Below are 18,765 nucleotides of genomic sequence, written 5' to 3' on the forward strand. Positions count from 1 at the left end.
TTAAGAGGACTAAAAGACACTACAAAAAAATAGTAGATGATGTCTTCTCCTACATTATTTTACAATAAATAAGTCAATCATTCATAGCGTCTTCGCCGTACACTGCGCAAATATCGCGACCATCTTTAGTAGATTTTTTGGCTCTATTGAACGCAAACATGAGATGGTGTCGAAATCGCTTACGTTCGTCTAGTAACAATCCATTTTAAAGGCTTTTAATCAAACAACATAATATATGTAACGCAAAAGCAAATACAATATTTCGTAGAGCAGAAATATTATTTTAGAATAACGTATAACCTTAATCTTTTTATTTACTTATGTACCATACATTTGTATAGAGGTCTCGGCTTCGATTCCCGACATGGTTGATATAAAATATTTATTTAAAAGTGTTTTTTCACACTGGAATATTTTATAGTCCCTGGCTGGTACTGGAACCGTAAGACTGATCATCTTATCTTCATGTAAAAAAAAATATCAAGATACTCTGCACCATCTGGTGCACACATTCAGTCGCCTATGCATCATTAGGTGCGTAAAGGGAATGATGATGGTGATACATTTTAAATACATAAAAAAATATTGATATTGATATTTTCTATTAAGTAGGTACTAAAAAAGGTGTTTTTTTCAGTTTTTTTATTTTCTATTAAAAGATCCTCAGTGTAAGTAACAGTTCCCAGGAGATTATTTAACAATCTTGGGATACTGCTACATAATTATCGTTCACCGAAGTAATTTGTGACTCGGGGAACAACCACGGACCAATCGGTTCGCAGTCACAAAGTTGTTTTACCGGCAGGATTTAACAGAATTAGAGAAAAAAAAAAAAAAAAATTAAATTGAACAAAAAACGGACACAACTTACGTTAACACCAAATACTTTGTAGAATGTATTAATTTATTCTTATCATGCTGAAGTAAAGTAGCGCCATATCCTGTTCCGAATGTTTTACAGCCCGACCCTGAACAATTCGATCGCCATAAAAACAAAAAAATATTGTCGCGCCAGCATGCACGAATTTGTTTTTCTAACGATAACATAAAAAATAAATAAATTCTCGAGAATGAACTGCGTGCGCAGATAAGTCAAACTCGCTCCAATTTCTTGACGAGTTCTGGTACGAGAACAGATCTCATCCCAGAACATACTGACGAGCGGCATTCCCACCCAAGCTGTAGTCTGGGCGGCAGTTCGGCCCGTACTGTCGAACGAATCGCATGCGGTCCGCTATGAACGATCGCGGCATTCGATATCCGAAATTTAAATAATACGGTAAAACTTTTCTATGATAAATAGGCAAAACCCAAAGGTGTATTTTTGCAATTACCAAACAAGTTTCCAGTAGTTTCTCTTTTAGAAAAAAGTTAAAAATTAAATTCAGTGCGAAAATTGTAGCAAGTTTGAAAATCTTCAAACTTATATTATGTACTGATAAATAGTGACTATGTTAGTGCTATCAAATGGACCAGAAAATATTTAACTAAGTTTTTAGTGAGTCAGTGTTTGTGCTAGAGAATTATACGCGAACAGTTACCATTGAAGTGTTAATTTTATGCAAGTTTTTAGTTGTTATTTGACATTTGGAGGCCTGGCGTGCGGAGTTCGGACATCATGTTTGAGGTTATGTCAGGTTAACAATGGCGGCAGCAACATCATAATACGTAAACAAATAAACGGTCAGTACCTACTTAAATATTAACATATTATCTATTGTTTTTTACATATTCTAAGTTCGTAATTTGGACTTGTTATTGGAAACGAATACCTTATTTCATTTTCTTTGTTATTTAAAGTAAAATAATACATTCAGAGTATAGAATTATTTATACAAATGTTTCGGTATATTGAATCAACATTTTACTAGTTACCACTTAAAACAGTTTTTGATAATTATTTAAAGCATTAACTGTGTTAAAATATTTTACTAAATGCTACAAAATATTTGTATAAAACCACGTACCGACTTTTCTACGTCTACCGGTTTCGAGACGTACCCGTCTCTTCGTCAGGACACTAATTAAACCACCATGCAAAACCCACTATACATCTTCACCATGTTGCACAAAAATATAAAACCAACACGACTTGCATTTTAATAAGAACATGCACTGATTAGGACAAACATGCACTGATTACATTATGAAAATGTTTGTCCCAATCAGTGCATATGCTTATAAAGATGCATGTCGTGTTAGTTTTATATTTTCGTGCAAAAACTATGGTGAAGGTGTATAGTGGGTTTTGCATGTTTGTTTAATTGGTGTCCTGATGAAGAGACGGGTGAATCTCGAAACCAGTAGACTAAGAAAAGTGGGCAAGTGGTTTTATACAAATATTTAATAATATCAGTTCTTAATAAATTTAAATTTGTTCTGCAATATACTTTTTTTAAACTATTTTTTGATTAAGCATACCAAATAAGCTTTTAAAAAATATGTGTGTCTATTATGCACTTGTGATTTATCAATTATGTTTCATCATATTGAATACTTAATATTTCAAAATATATGTTTTTACGTTTTATAAACGTTTAAATAAGTCTTTTTTTATTTTTTTGTATTTATTTTTATTTAAGAAGGTAAACATGAAAAGAAAATATAAAAGGAAAAATAATAAAACCACTTAACCGCGGAACCGGCTTGTCAGCAATTTGATTTTATTTTTATTTATTTTATTGGGAAAACAATAAGTATGTTTATTTTTTTTTTGTATTATTAGTGTGGAGCTGCCAAACGTCCCGGTTTTACGGTCTGTGTTTTAGTGTCCCTGTCTGAAAGTCATTTATCCCGGTAGATTTTAAATTTAGGATAAAAAAATAAAAAACCGAAAATATTGTACATCCATAATATCAAATATTTATGGCCATTCAAATTAAACGTGTGTTTCGCTTTCGATTGACTCAGTGAAAAGCATAATTTAATGTATTTTCAATTATAAAATGTAACGCATTGAATTTCATAATCATATATGTAAAAGGAGAAAAAATTCTACACTAAAAAAATCAGAAAAATATGATTGGGTCAACGAAAAGCATTAAAAATAAAGTCACATCTATGCCAGGGAAGTATGAAGGCGAGAGAAGAATGGATAAAATAAAATGTTTAGGTAAGGTTCTATTTGGTTTTATTAAATTTAATAGCCCATTATTCTTTATTTTTTATTTATGCAAAAAAATAATGAAAATCTAATGAAAAGTGAATTGCGACACAGATTTTTAATATACATATGTGTCAATTCACCGTGTTATTTAAAGATAATGTTTTTTTTTGTTAAAATTATTAACTTATTACAACAGCGATAAAGAAACTTTTAGAGAAGGGAATATGGAAGTCTAGGCATTTACAGAGCTTATGACCTGTTGCTGGCTGGTTTATTACATTCACCATCCTACCTATATTTGAACATCTATATTCCTTCGGCTGTTGTTGAATGTTGTTACCGAAATTTTTGATATATCCTACTGGTCTAAAAAGAAGTACAAAAATTGACATTTATTTTCAGGCGTTGCCTATTATGTAAGTGAAATAGTTCAGTAAGATGAATCTCACCCGCAACAATGAAGGTTTCAGCTCTTTGACTTCACAAACGTCAACAGATGGAACAGCTGAAGGAATAAAGATATTTATATATAGGCATAATGATGAATGTTACAATGTGTGTAAAGTGGCCACTTAAACCAGCCAGCGACAGGTCATAAGGTATGTAAATGCCTAGACTTCTACATTCCCCTCTCTAAAATGTTCTCCATCGCTGTTGTAATTTCGTCGCGTTGGGGAAACATGGTTCTATGTAGATTTATATTTTTTTTTAGACATGAAAGTTTGAAATGAAGACAATATTTTATCTCATAATTTTTATTAAGATTTTCTTAATAAAACTAATAATGATAAGGGGTTGATTTCTTTTGTCTTTTAAATTTTGATGCAGATAGAACAGATATTGAAATACAAATATAATAAAAGTTTATAAACATATTTTGTCAGAAAGAACCTTGTTTCCCCAACGCGACGATTTGTTAATATTAATAGCTCCCTAGGGGGTTAAAATTATTGATAACATATTTTGGATGTAGCGCTATTTTCGTAACATAAAAAAGATTTACAAAAATTAGGATCTTCAATATTTAATTTAATTTGACTTTAAATTGAATTAAAAGATTTCGTGAAATGTTTTTTTTTTCATCCGTTCTGTGAATTTTAGCATCATTAAAAATGTTTGATTCCACTCGAGCAAGTCAGTTAAGCGACTTCCATATTCACTTCTTTAAAATGTTCTCCCTCTGGTGTAAAATGTTTATCTTATTAACTCAAGGGGTGTACAAAATTACAATAGCTTGTAGTAGTACCTTGTCTACAAAAATGTGGACAAACTCAAAACCTTATTGATTTAACAAACTGGTTCGAGATTTAGCAAGCAAATTAAAAAATATATTTAACATGAAACCTAGTGAAGGAGACAATTCAATATGAAAAATCTCACCTGCATCAATGAAGGTTTTAACTGTTCACGAAAATCAACTGTTGGAAGAGTTAAAGGAATATGGATGTTCAAATATAGACTAGTGCCATTTTATGCACGGCGTAACATGGTGAATGTTTCATGGCGTATAAAATTTAAATACTGCCACTTAAACCAGCCAATGATAGGTCATATTAATATATAAACATATTTCAACAGAGATGAAGAACATTTAAGAAAAGGTAATATAGAAGTCTAGGCATCTACAGGGCTTATGACCTGAAAGAATTGATGGAATATAGATGTTCAAATATAGGCAGAATGGTGAATGTTATACAGTGTGTAAAGTGTCCACTTAAACCAGCCATTGACAGGTCATAAGCCCTGTAGATGCCTAGACTTCTATATTACCTTTTCTTAAATGCTCTTCATCTCTGTTGTAATATGTTAATATAAACAGCTCCCCAGGGAGTTGAATCCAGTCCTTGTTTACAAAAATTTTGACAAACTCAAAATATTGTTCATATTAATATAATTAAATTTAACCACTAATGTTTGTATGAAGTGGCGGATAAGATTACCAATAAAGAGAAAAACTCTCAAAACTCATTGAACAAGGGATTGAAGCTGTACAATAAGTTAACTGAAGAAATAAAAGAAACGGAAATGATTGAAATATTTCACATGAATTTGAAAAAATATGTTCTTGAGAAGTTTTGATAAAAAATTGTAAAGTTATTAAAAGTTTATAATAGTTCCTAAGATGTTATGAACTAACGTAACACAGCATAAATCATCATTTTAATTGCTGCAAAATGGCTAAAAATTACAGAGTACCATATAAAACAAAAATATTTTTCACTTTCGTATAACAATGTAGAGATAACTTCCATACAGTATACGTATGAAATGTAAAATAAAAAAAGCTTCCTCAGAAATTAAAACTAAAAAACAAAACAAAATGAATAAAAATAATCAATTTGCATAAATGAAATAAAAATTAAATAAATTATGCCCTGTAAATGCCTAGACTTGCGTATCTTTGTCTAAAATATTATCTGTGTTGTAAAATGTTAATCTTTATAGCACCCTAGGGGGTGAAATCCAGTTAAAGTCTACAAAAATTAGACGGGCTTAGAATATTGTTTTAATTACAAATGATTAACATTCTGTTTAAACATTGATAGATATTTTTAAAAACTACAAATCAAGTAGTTTTTAGTTTTCCTAATTTTTTTTCCAAATTCAAAAAAAAAAAATCTTTTTTTGACCGTTAAAATTTATATTTTTTATTATTCTTATATTTCGTTTCTGGTAATCGTAAAATATTTCACTTATTAAAGTATGCTTTATGTTTATTTCATAGAACAATTTTCATGTATAATTTAATATTTTTATATTATCCTGCTTTCTACTGAACAAATTTCAAGTAAAAATATTTTTTTTCAATTTCCAGTTCACAGATATTTTTAATCTTGTCTTAAAATTGTAACAATGCAGTTATAATGATTCATGAATTAGTTTAATCACAAAACTTCGATTAATAAATCAATTAATCTTGAAGATTGAAAAATAAAACCATATAACTTGGAGATAATTCAAAATATCTAAATAATTCTGTTTTCTCGGCGTTGCTATGTTGCTTCTAAAAATAAACTTATAAAATTGACGGTTCTGTTAAAAAAACATATCTCGTTTCAAAATTAATAATTTAAAGCCTTAACTTTATTGAAAGGGGAGTTTAAAAGTTCAGGCATTTACGGGGCTTATTACACAGATACTCTACTCTACTTAAATTTCACAGATGGTCGGAGACATTATGGTTAGAACATAAGAAAAATTACAATTCTCGTAATACAGAGTGTGAAGGAAATACAAAATCAATGATACGATTTCAAAATACTGACCATCTTACCTGAATTGTAAGATTCTAATATCCCTACAATATTAACAATGTTTTGAGAATCTCCAAATGCTTGCATACTGGCTGGATTTTCTCCCTAGGGAGTTATTTATATTTATATTTATTGCAACAGCGAGGGGAAATCAGTCAATGACAAGTCTTAAGCCCTGTAAATGCCTAGACTTCCATATTCCTTCTCAAAAATGTTTAAATATAAATAACTCCCAAGGGAGGAAATCCAGCCAGTCTGCAAGCATTTGAATATACTCAAAATATTGTTAAATTGACTACATGTTAAAAAAGAAGCATAAAAATCAGAAAATTGTTTTCAGACGTTGCCTAGTATGTGAATTGGTTCAGCTGGATAAATCTCATCTACATGTTAAAGGTTTCTTTGACTTCACAAAAGTCAACAGATGGAAGAGTTGAGGAAATGTAGATGTTCAAACATAGGCAGAGTGGTAAATATTACACAGTGTGTGTGAAGTGGTTACTTAAACCAGCCAATGATACGTCATAAGCCCTGTAAATGCTTTGACTTCCGTATTCCTTTCTCGAAAATGTTTTCCCTCTCTGTTGCATCAAATTTAAATACCTATAACATGTTCATACGTATATTTATTTTTTATTCATATATTTAAAAAAACGTATCCTTAACTCCATGAGGCCAAGAGCCCTGTGTTGAGTTGGGATATAACTTAATAGAAAGTGGAAGCATGCATATTATTAAAAAATACTACAAGTAAAAAGTATAACATTAACATAAATTTTAATAAACATCTGGACGTCTCTCAATGTCTCTCAACAGTCTCCTGCAATGGTTTCTTCCCTTAGACAGAATCCAAACTTGTACACTTCTCCTGAAAATGGCTTTCGTTTTGGAGAACTTAATATTTTAAGCCAGGACACTAAACACTCTTGGAGCCACAAAAGAGAAATTTCTCTGAAAGAAAGTCGTACGTGTTTTTGGTATTAAATAATTCAAATTACAGGAAAACCTCACTTGAGCATTCTGCTAGAATCTTCTTTTGTGACCACATGACCAGAAATCTGTCAATAACTCTTTAATTTTTTTTTGTCTAGTATTCAGTACCTTTGTAAATTAAAACAATGTCAGGGAAAGTCAGGGGACATAAAATATTAATCTATTTTCCGAAATCAAAGGGATTGGGTAGGTTGGAAGAAATTGGCTCAAGGCAATATGCCTGCCCTTGTATGTAAAATATTTTTGCGGAATTTTGAGGAATATTTAAACGTAGTTATGCAGAAAGCAGCCAGTCCACAATTTCGGATAAATGAGATATTTATGTTATCGGGTGCAGTAAGGTCGATTCTATGTTCTGTTAAAAACAGCCAGACCGCTTTCTTATAAAAAAAAACTGTATTAATCACTTCCGGAAACAGGTGTCGATCACAAAAACGGCATTTCTCAATTTGCAGAAAACGCCCACAAAACTAGAAAAATCTTTTAAACTGGTTAAATACACAATAAGATTCTTGTTTGTAAAATATAAAAACGTATGTATTCAGTATTTATCGTTTGTTAAAGTCAAAAACATTCAAGATATTGTGTAGATTTTATAATTCACTATTTTCACAAAACAGCTATTATCTCAGTTTCACTTTTCTATGGCTGGCTGCTTTCTGTATAACTACGTTTAATTTCTAGTCATCTCAGAACAAGGTATACCTAGTAAGATAATTAGCAATTATACCTGCAATTTATATTATGTTACTTCTTTACTTTATTATTTGTTTTCCTGATTTTAAAAATAAAGCTCTACTCCACTAAAAGAACGCCGATTTTGTGGGCACTGTATATAAAGTATTTTAATAAATTAAAAAACCTTGCATAAAACAAAAAAAATCGAAATTTGCTGCAACTGGAATTACAATGCAGTGCCCTGTGCACTACTGGGTACGAAAAGGGATCGGTGGTAGGGTATTTCTGTTTTACTTATTTTTCATTATTTTTCTTTACATATTCTCCCATATATTTGTTCCAAACTCTACAAAAACAAAAGAGACTCCAAAAAATTAGATAACTGCAGAGGCATCAAGATTGTTTCAATTTCAATTTATTTATTTTATAAACGTTTATGTACATTACAAAAAAGTTCAATGCACACATTAAACGAAAAAATTAATACTAAAATTTAAATATACAAAAATGGTAAAATAAAAATACCCAGCAATTACAGAGAAAGAATGCTATCCTCTCCGAACTTTTTTTCACTAATATGAAAGATGTCAATATCCGATGAGATTTCGAGAAATTTCTTCTGAACCATCTCCAGCATAAGAGAGTACTTCAATTCGTGGGGTACCCAGATCAGAGATCCACACTCAAGTCTGCTTCACACCAGTGAGTTATTGTCTCACTTAACTCGAGAATTAGAAATTTGGTGGAAATACTTGACGATCTATGTGGCTTTGTGTCAGGAGAGTCAACGGTGGACGCCATCCAAACTGTTAAAATCCTTGTCAAAAAACCCCGTGAAGCCAAAAAACACCTTCATAATATGGTCTTCATCGATCATAAAAAAGCTTCCAACGAAGTTCCTAGAAGTCTGATATGGGTAGCACTTAGATCTCATAGTATACCATAGAAATATGTGCTGACTATTCAGGACATGTATGACAACACGAAAGTGACGTGCACTTCAGAAACTTCACCAGAACTTTCAATAAATGTCGGGGTTGACCAAGGATCCAAATTCAGCCCGTTGCTACTCATCTAAGTCATATACTATTTAAAAAACCAGAAAATATACAGTCTGCAAAAGATTCCTCTATTTGCAGACGATATCGTATTAAGAAGTGAAAAACACGAAGACTTATAAAATAGTCTGGAAATGTGGAAGAGGATCTTGGAGGAAGAAAATAGAATATGTGTACCTAGCGTTTAAGAACACGAATGCCATTTTTGTTTTACAACTAGATGAAGAAACATGACTAAATTATAATTCCTTTAAGTATCTTGGTTTTTTATCCATGGCAATCTAGGATGTAACAAATCAGTGTGGGATGGATGAAGTTTAGATCCATAACGCGAGTCCTATAAGATCTCAAAATGACACAAGAGTAAAAAAAATAATTGTGTCAAACAATTGTCAAACCTACTCTTCTATAGCTCCGAGTGCTGGACGATGTATAACTCCTGGACTAGTCAATAAAAACCGCATGGTTCTTAGAAATTCCCAAGTGAGTTGAGATGGAGCAATGGAGAAGAAAATATTCTCCCAACCCATCTCTTGTTTCCTTTCCTTGGCTAGCTAAGTAATTTCGTTTAAATATTTTAATTGTCTTAATGCAAAATCATTATTTGTTGTCGCTTTGAAGTCATATATGTTGTCTGTTAATGTAAAATACTTGACTTAAAAAAGATTTTCAATCTGTTTTAAAATGTATTTCAATAAACAAAACCGGTTAAAAAATTCACGTTTCTATCAAAAAAGGCGAAATTTTCAAAAGATAAGTAATTTGTTTGTGGAAATACAGGTACTCTGTTGCTATTTTAAGATGAGTAAAATCACAATATCTTGGAAAAAAGAGGTACAAATAATTTATGTATTTACGAATGTATGTTGGTTGGGTGAATTATTAAAAAAGATTTGTACCTTCCGACCGTACAATATGCTCAAGTGATGCTCAGTTTGGGTCTACATGTAAGTATTTTGAAAAGGTCGGAACTACATCAAGGTACTTCTTGACTAAAATATATTTTTGCTCCGCCGTTCTTTCCGAAATATACAACACGGTGTATAAAATATAAACATATTTATTAAATACAATAATGGATGCTGTTTCTCCCCACGCACGTGACAAAATGAGGTCATATTTTTAAAAAGTGTTTTAAAAGATTTTCCCTCACCAAGAACAGGGGTTATCTCTTTTTTGGTGGAGTATTTCGTTTCATTTTTTTTGTTTTATACTTTTCGCCTAATGTGTTTTATTTGAGTTAAAATAAGTATTTGGTTTTAAAACATATTCAATAAATAAAATAAAAACAAAATAGAATGAGTAGAAAATTATAAAAGTCATTTAAATTAATTTTAAGATGGCTTATTAAAGAACTTCCTCATCAAAAATCAAGACTTCAAAGTTTAAAAAATTGTTCAATAATTATTTATCCCAAATGGAAGAATCGAAGAAATGTGGATGCTCGAACATATGTAAAATGGCAAATGTTACACAGTGTGTAAAGTGGTCACTTAAACCAGACAATGAAAGCCCTGTAAATGCCTATACTTCCATATTCTCTTATTTAAGGTATTCTCCTTCCCTGTTGTAATTTGTTAATCTCAATGACTCCCGAGGGGGTGAAATCCGGTCTTTTGTCTACAAACATTTGGATAAACTTAAATATTGTCATTATTTATCCTTTTATAGAGTTGGTAAAATTGGTTTTAAATTCTTAGTATTGCTCAATATTTCATTTACTTGATTATTTAAAACATTTCTTTTTTCGGTAAATTCGTTTCGAAGTTTAATTAAAATTTATTTAGTCGAGAATTGTTTGTATGGCTCAGAATATTCCACCTACGCTTTTGCGACAAAAGACTTGTCCTTATCGCCAAAAATGTTATTTTAATATTTATTTATGAAACCTATCTTTATATATTTAATTCTTCTGTACGTGTGATGTCACTGAACTCCTTATTTACAGCATAACCGATTTACTTGCGGTTTTCAGAGAAATATAGATCTTCGCGCTGTGCGTGTTCGTAGATATTAAAATCTTCAATGTTATGTGTAAAAAAGAAGTAAAGAGCATAAATGTTTTATTCATCGATCTACCAGGGTTGCATTCAAGGAGAATGCATTTACAAAAAAAAAAAAAAATGTTTTTTTTTTGTGAATGAAAAAAGTTTGTTTTTGAATGTTTACAAACAGCATTTGTTTTCTTGTGAATCTCAATCAGATTCTTTCCTGAAATTCCTTATAATTTCTACCGATTTATTTCTTTTTACTGGATTTTTTGTAAAACTAAAATAATATTAAATTTGATATTTTTTTATAAAATTGTATTCCTACATAAGTATACCCTTCTGTTGGTAAGAAGACCGGAGTTTGATGTTTGCAAAAAAAATGCCATATTTGAAAAAATATTTATATTATGTTTTGGGATTTAACCATAAACATGTTCCTACATAAATTTAATATTAACAATTTTTAGTCTTGGAATTTAATCACAAACAAGTACCTAGGTACCTAAAAAAGTATTTTTCCAAAGCAAGCTAACGTTCGGGCAGGACAACGTCTGTCGGGTCAGCTAGTAACAAATAAAATGTTTGTATTTATATTTCGGAAGTTTAACATTTTTTTGCAATAATATTTTTATTTATTAATATCATCATTTCGAGTATCTTTTGGGTGCTTATTATTTTAGATACAAAAAAAATTAAAAACGGAAATTTACCTTTGTAGAACATGCATTTTTCGGAATAGAAACTTACATCTTTTTTATGTTATAATATGGTTATATTTGATTTTTCGCAAAAATTATAATATGCTTCTCCATAATTTTCCTTTCCGCACTAGATGATATAAACGGCACCGAATTAGTACCCTGAATTCTGCGTAAATCAATCATCTGTTACATGATAATATGGTGATCAGCCGTACGTTTTAGGTGCTAGTACTGCTAGTCTGTGGAATATCCCAGGAATTGAACCCGGGTCTTTACGCGCTAACCACAACACTACGTGGCGGACTTTTCTACACTCAATTCCTTTACCTGAGAGCAGCTATTAAACTGAAAGCACTCGTCTGGTTCTATTTCACACAGAACTGGATTCTTATTTCGCCTGCACACGGAGACACTTTTTTTTATATACCGTAATATAGGGTGAATCGCAACTAAGGGGTGATAAGAAACATTTTTTGGTACAACTCTTAATTTTAATCTCAGAAACTCACGTTAAAATTATTGCAAAATTTCTTGTCAGTTTGTGCAAGCAAATAATGTTTTCTGAGGATTGCTAACATTAAAACGATATTCTTTAGCAATTTACTTATCTTTTCGCTATTATTGTGTACCTTAAAAAGGTGGTGGGTTTACGTTCGTGAAAAAACTTTGAACAATTCACAGGAATGACCCAAGAAAATGTGTAAAATATTACATAAATCCATTTATTAATTAGTCTATCATCTACTATATAAATCGCATATACAAACTTCACAATTTATAAAATTGAATGTACACTTTATTATGTAATGTCTAATTTCGTATGAATTTGAAATGAAAAGAAACGATTACTGAGGTGAATACAAACGACTGCTGGGGTGAATAAAAGCGACGTGGGATGAAAAAAAGCGTAATTTAAAAAAGGGCTTATTTTTGAAATATTATAATTGGCCTCGTGGTGTAGTGGTCAGCTCGTTTGCCTACCATGCAAGAGGTCTCGGACATGTTTGACATGAGATATTTATTTTAAAAGGTGTTTTGCACTATAATATTTCAAAATCCCTGGCCTGGTACCTGAAACATACGACTGATCCTCTTACCTTCATATTCCAACAGTATGCCCGTACAAGGTTTTCGCATAACCTTAACTACTTAATACCGAGAACACGTACAATGTTTGCTAGATACACTTTTCATTTATGCATATAGTGTTCAACGTCTTGGATGAACATATTAAGTTCTCCTAAACAACCTCTATATTAAGGATAAAGACCCATATTTGGATTTTATCGAGGGGTAGAGACCACTGTATAAGATTGCTTCGGGAATAAATATGTAATATCGATGCGCCTTCCTTATTATTTATAAATATTTTATTTTATTGAAATAAACGGCACTTAGTGCCTTTTACATATACGTTGCATATAATAAAATAAATAAAATAAAGAATTTAAAACAAATTTTTACCAAACATTTATTTACAAATTATGGAGTCAAAAGAAATAAAAAATGCACCGTTTAAAAATAATATTACTAGTTATAAAAATACATGAAAAATTAAATATTTGGTGATTGAAATATTTTGAATCTGTAAAAAAAAGAGGAGAAAAGTAAGAAAGCAACACATATTAATAAAAAAATTTTAAAAAAATAATTACACTAAACGAATATTTATATATATCATCTTTGAATAAACTTAATAGTGGTGCTTTATTATTTGTAAATATTTATATTAGCTATTGCTAATCGAAGCATAAAATTATTTATAATTATGTTTATTAAATTACATATTCAACCAAATAGATAAATACTTTTATTACTTTATTGTTTTATTTTATAAATATATATATATATATATATTTTAATATCAATAATTTACCGAATCAAAAAAAAAATCACTATAATTAATAAAAACATATTGCTATGTACTCTTAAATAACTTTTCTGCATTCCATTTCTTGACATGTATAAATTTGAATTTTTGGTATAAATTTTTACTATTTTTTTGTATGTTGTTTTGATTATTTTGTATATTGTTTAATATGTTTATATTTGTATTTGTTTTTCATTTATATATAGAAGAGTCCCGACTTAGCACGGAATTTTCTTACAAGTCCTGTCCTGACATAAAAAAAATATATTTGTGCTATGATAAAATTGTGTATTTTGTGAATTAAATAAATAAATAAACATAACAAAAAATATCATGTTACACTGCGATTAGTGTACCAATACAGTGTCCTATTAACCATTCAGTGCGGAAAAATAATGGTGATGATGGTGTTTTTTTTATGTTTGAATATAATTACTTTGTTCGAGATTTATTATCACGATTATTAAAATATCTCTAAATTTTTATATTCACCTCATATGGCGTTGCTATTGACTGCTTTCAAGGGGTGAAAAGCGACGAGCCATATTTTATAACAAAACATTTTATTTTTATTTATTCAACTTTTTGTACGTAATGTTATTTGTACATTGGTGGGCTTATTGCCAAATGACAATTTCTTCCAATCAACCAATAAAATAATAGTTTTATTTTTATAATTCAAGTTACAGAACATATTCAATAGCAAATAAGATTTAAAAGAAGATATTTAAAAATAGAAATAAACGTATTTTTTTAATAAATAACATTAAATCAAAACTATTACTCAATGAAAAAAAGAAAAAAGAGGAAAGAGGAAAGGAGTTGAGATTAAGGAAGAGAAAGGAGATGTTTCTTCAGACGTGATTTAAACAGAGATACGGTAGTAACATCTTTGATGGTGGATGGGAGATGATTCCACAGTCAAGCGGTATGGACACTATATATGTTAGTGAAAAAAGAAGAATTGTGGATGGGTATTGAGAGTGTGTCTTGAGAATTAGAACGAAGAGCTAAACCATGAACTGATAAGCGTTGAAATTTTTCACGCAGGTATATAGGAGCGTTAGGACTATGAAGTACATTGAACAGAAGTGAGAGGGAGTGAAAGTCTCTCCGCTGTCTAATTTTGAGCCATTTCAGTTGCCTACAATAATCAGAAATGTGGTCATATTTCCTAAGACCAAAAATGTACCTTACGCATGTATTCTGAAGTCGTTCAAGTTTATCGAGTTGCTCACAGCTTAAATCAGTCATGGAAACACCAGCGTAATCTAGAATGACTCATATCAGAGCGCCCTGCTAAAATTTATTTAGAATAAAATAAAATAATGTAGACATTTATTTAAATGTAAAATTTGTTTTTATTTACCCCATGCTGCCTTACCGCAATGTATTTTTCGAAATAAAGTTTTGCGTAATTTTCAAAGGTATGATTCTGGGTTACAATATTTCCTTATGTGCAAATATTTTTTAATGTTTATGTATCTTTATTGTAATTTTTTTAAACTTCTCAATTCAATGTCGTAATCGTCATCTTCCCCCTTTACGCACCCAGTGATGCAAAAGGCACTGCTTTGGTAAACCAGATGCAGCACATTTAGATCATCTGTTACATAAAAGTAAGATAACCAGTCTTACGTTTTAGTCCAGGAATAATAAAATATTACATCAGAAAAAATCGTTGAAAATTAATATTTCATCTCTTTGGCAGAAATTTAACCCGGGATATTAAGATGGTAAGCAAACGCGTCAACCACTACACAACGAGGTGGACTTATCTCCATTCGATTTCTGTATGAAAGATTTCGAGTTGAAAACACTTTTCCAGGATTCTGCTTCTCTTCCACACATAGAACTGTATTATTCATCTTTTTCGACATAGAGAAGAAAAAAATAAAACTTAAGTTGAATTTTAAAAAGTGAAAGATGTAATTTCAATGTCTTTTCTTTTTTCCCAAGACTTAGTTTATTTAGTACCTAATATTTGCCTACCCAAATAATTTAACAAAATAGGGTGATTCGTGCGTACTATTGTTTTCCTAATTTTTCACGTCAAGTTAGCCCAGGTATTGGCGGGTAAACTTAATTTCTCATTGTGGAATTCCGTGTTTATTCCCCAGGGTCAAAGAGGAAATTTTTGTGTGATTAAAATTGGACAAAACCTTACATATTTTTTTCTTTATTTTTGGCACCAAAATGTTCAAAAATTCCAATTATATGTGTCAACTCACCGAGAACCGATACCGTAACATTATTTTATGATGAAAGAGCCTTGGTTATGATTCATATCATTAATTGTAGTGCTTTCGCCCTTATAAATTTCGCAGACAGGGTACAGTCTAAGCTTATAACCGAGTTACACAGTTTACACCCGCGCTGTGCCAGCGGGTACCCTGCAAGACATCGGACCCTCTCACTCAAACTACGACATCGGACCGTCCTACTCAAACCCTTACACTCAAAACGTGGTAGTTATAAAATTCAGGGCTCAGGATTCCTACGGAAAATTATATTGGGTGTTAACATAAGCTGCCTGTTTTTTTTTAAAGAAAACAACAGAACACACCAAAAAATAATAGCAACCCAGAGATGTCGAGCGATATTACCCGGTGCCAGGTTTATTTTAAAGGTATCTTTAAGATGAGGTTCTTAAGTTTTGTTTGCAAGGTCAAGTATCACATCATTAAGGCACGAGGCAGCCTACGAGGTCTTAAATAAGTTATGAAACAAAATATTTTGCAAAGTCGCATTCTACAATACGTTGCTAAAATATTGGTACCTTTTAAAATTTGAATTAACTGTGAGGTGACTTGACTGACCACGTTCAATAAAATTTATTGTAATTAATAAAATAAAATTTTAATAAATGAGACAATAATTCCACCTCGTTATTTAGTGATTAGCGCATTCTAGGGGTCCTGGGTTCGATTATTAGCAGGGCGAACGTAAAATTTTGATTTGAAAAGCTGTGTAAACTGCAATACTTCATTCGTTATTTAACAGACCTACATGTAACAGATGATATAAATACGCTGCATCTTGTTTAAAAACGCACTGCTTTATGTACCACTTGTTGCGGAAAGGGGATGTTGATGATTCAAAGACAAAACACAAGATGTGTAATGTACATTCTTATCTCGTACGCAGTAAATAACTCGACGGTGAGGAGAGTAGAATGTACTTTTCTCATCTTGAGTTTGCCTTTGAATACGGGCATTAGGGATTGAACAAGGTTGATTTCAGCCATGAAACTAATAGTCTAGAGCGCAAAACTTCTATGGAAGTAGTGAAACAAATTTATTTTACCAAGACTATTCAATAAACTTTCGCCGGGGAAAAGAATTCTGCTAGTAAGCAACGAAGAAGACGATTGAAGGACTTGCACATCGAAAATCAAAACTTTATGTGTTCAAATATGTTGAACTTTATTTTTTTTTTTAAATAAATTGACTTAATTATTTTTTAAATTTTTTGTTTCTTATAGTTTTATTCTCGTGTTTTTTTATTTTTTGATTTGAAATTTATTTATTTATAAACCTTCATGGGTTACATATATTTTAAAAACTTTTTTTTTCTTTTTTAAATTCACATTCTTTTGGTAAATATAATATGTTAACATCTTTGTAAAGTTGTCGGAGTCTTTTGTGTAGTTTTGTCTGGTAGTTTATTGTATAATTTCAGGCTGGCTTATTATTCTGGATCGTTTTTGTCTCGTTTAAGAATGTTATCTATATTTCTAGTTCTTCGTCTACAATTAAATCCGTGGCTAATTTATGAACAAATTTTAATAATTCTAGTTGAAAGATTTCAGTTGTATAAAGTTGTTTAGTTTGTTAAAAGAGTACTTTAGTCATTCACTAATTTTAATATGTTATTTTGCCTTCTTTGTAGTCTATTAATGTCATTTTGATTTCCTATTCCCCATAGTAGTAGCATATGAAATATTTTAATTTTTACACGGGCTTCATACATTTGTTTTTATGATAATTTCCTGTTATTTTTATTTGTACTAGAAACGGGCAGAAAAACTTTTACTTTTTATTAGTTTAGCGTGATCTAGATTTTGTTAATTTTTGTCTTTAAATTTGAATAAATAACAATAAAAACAAAAAATGTTATCAAATGCAAAAAAATATATCAAAAACCTTGACTTTACCTTGAAATAGGTATTGGATATAAAGTATAAAGGGAAACTTACAAACAAACAAGAATTTATTACAAACGAATCGGATACCAATAACCAAATCCTACTTAATTACAATCGACTAAAGTAATGTTCATAAACTGGTTTTATTGACCTTAATTATATTTTTTTGATATAGTGATTATTAAGTAATTCACGGGCCGATTTTACAAAGGTCGTACAAATTCATACGATACGGCAAAATTAAAGTGAATTGATTTTTATTTCATTTAATATTTTTTAATGTTTTTTAGTAGAACCTACTTTTAAGTAAAAAGTGTGCGAAAGAAAACCGATTAGAGATTGTTCGGTACCATTAAATAAGTAAAAATGACAAAAAATGCACGATGATTTCCGTGGTGTAGTGGTACGGAAGTCTCCCGATTCGATTTTCTGTGAGAACACTGAAATGGAATGTGAATTTTTCAAGCCTGGGTGATATTACTCGTATATGTTGTAATTCACTCACACACTTATCCCATTGTAATTTGGCCTCTTGGCCTATTGTGGAGCAAAAGTAAACATTTTGAAAATGAGAAGAGCTATCACCAGATGACCACGGTGTACAAATATAAATACATTAGAACTTACTCTTAACATTATTTACATGAAATTTTGATTTGAGCAACACCTGGATAATAAAGCAACAATGTAAATGATATCTGATTTCATATCAGAGATGCGTTTAATATAAAAACGTGGACAATATAAGTGTAGATTCAGGCAAGGGAACATTTAAAAAATATATTTCGTTTTATTATACAGGGTGTTCTTTAAACACTGTCACATCCGAAACCACGATGATCAGTATAAGCAAGAAGACATATTGGCACAATAAAATTAATTTTTAGAACGAATAAAATTTACAAAATAAAATATTTAAAAAAACAAATGGTTGCTTACTTCTGCAGGGGAGAAACGAGGAGGGGGG

The 18,765-nt window shown here is 30.6% G+C and overlaps 1 protein-coding gene across 1 annotated transcript in view; it reads left to right on the forward strand.

The window, feature by feature from the left end:
- Window positions 1-1,190: 1,190 nt before the first annotated feature.
- LOC148277368 (gonadotropin-releasing hormone receptor-like) overlaps window positions 1,191-18,765 on the forward strand; it is a gene marked incomplete at its 3' end in the record, with an annotated part of 247,547 nt that continues 229,972 nt past the window's right edge. The window contains exon 1 of the mRNA XM_088232956.1: window positions 1,191-1,683. The remainder of the gene's footprint in view (window positions 1,684-18,765) is intronic.

The sequence above is a fragment of the Micrasema longulum genome, unplaced genomic scaffold (assembly GCF_059751315.1).
Source record: "Micrasema longulum isolate JH-2025_06_02 unplaced genomic scaffold, ASM5975131v1 h1tg001043l, whole genome shotgun sequence".
In the NCBI taxonomy this organism is placed as follows: domain Eukaryota; kingdom Metazoa; phylum Arthropoda; class Insecta; order Trichoptera; family Brachycentridae; genus Micrasema; species Micrasema longulum.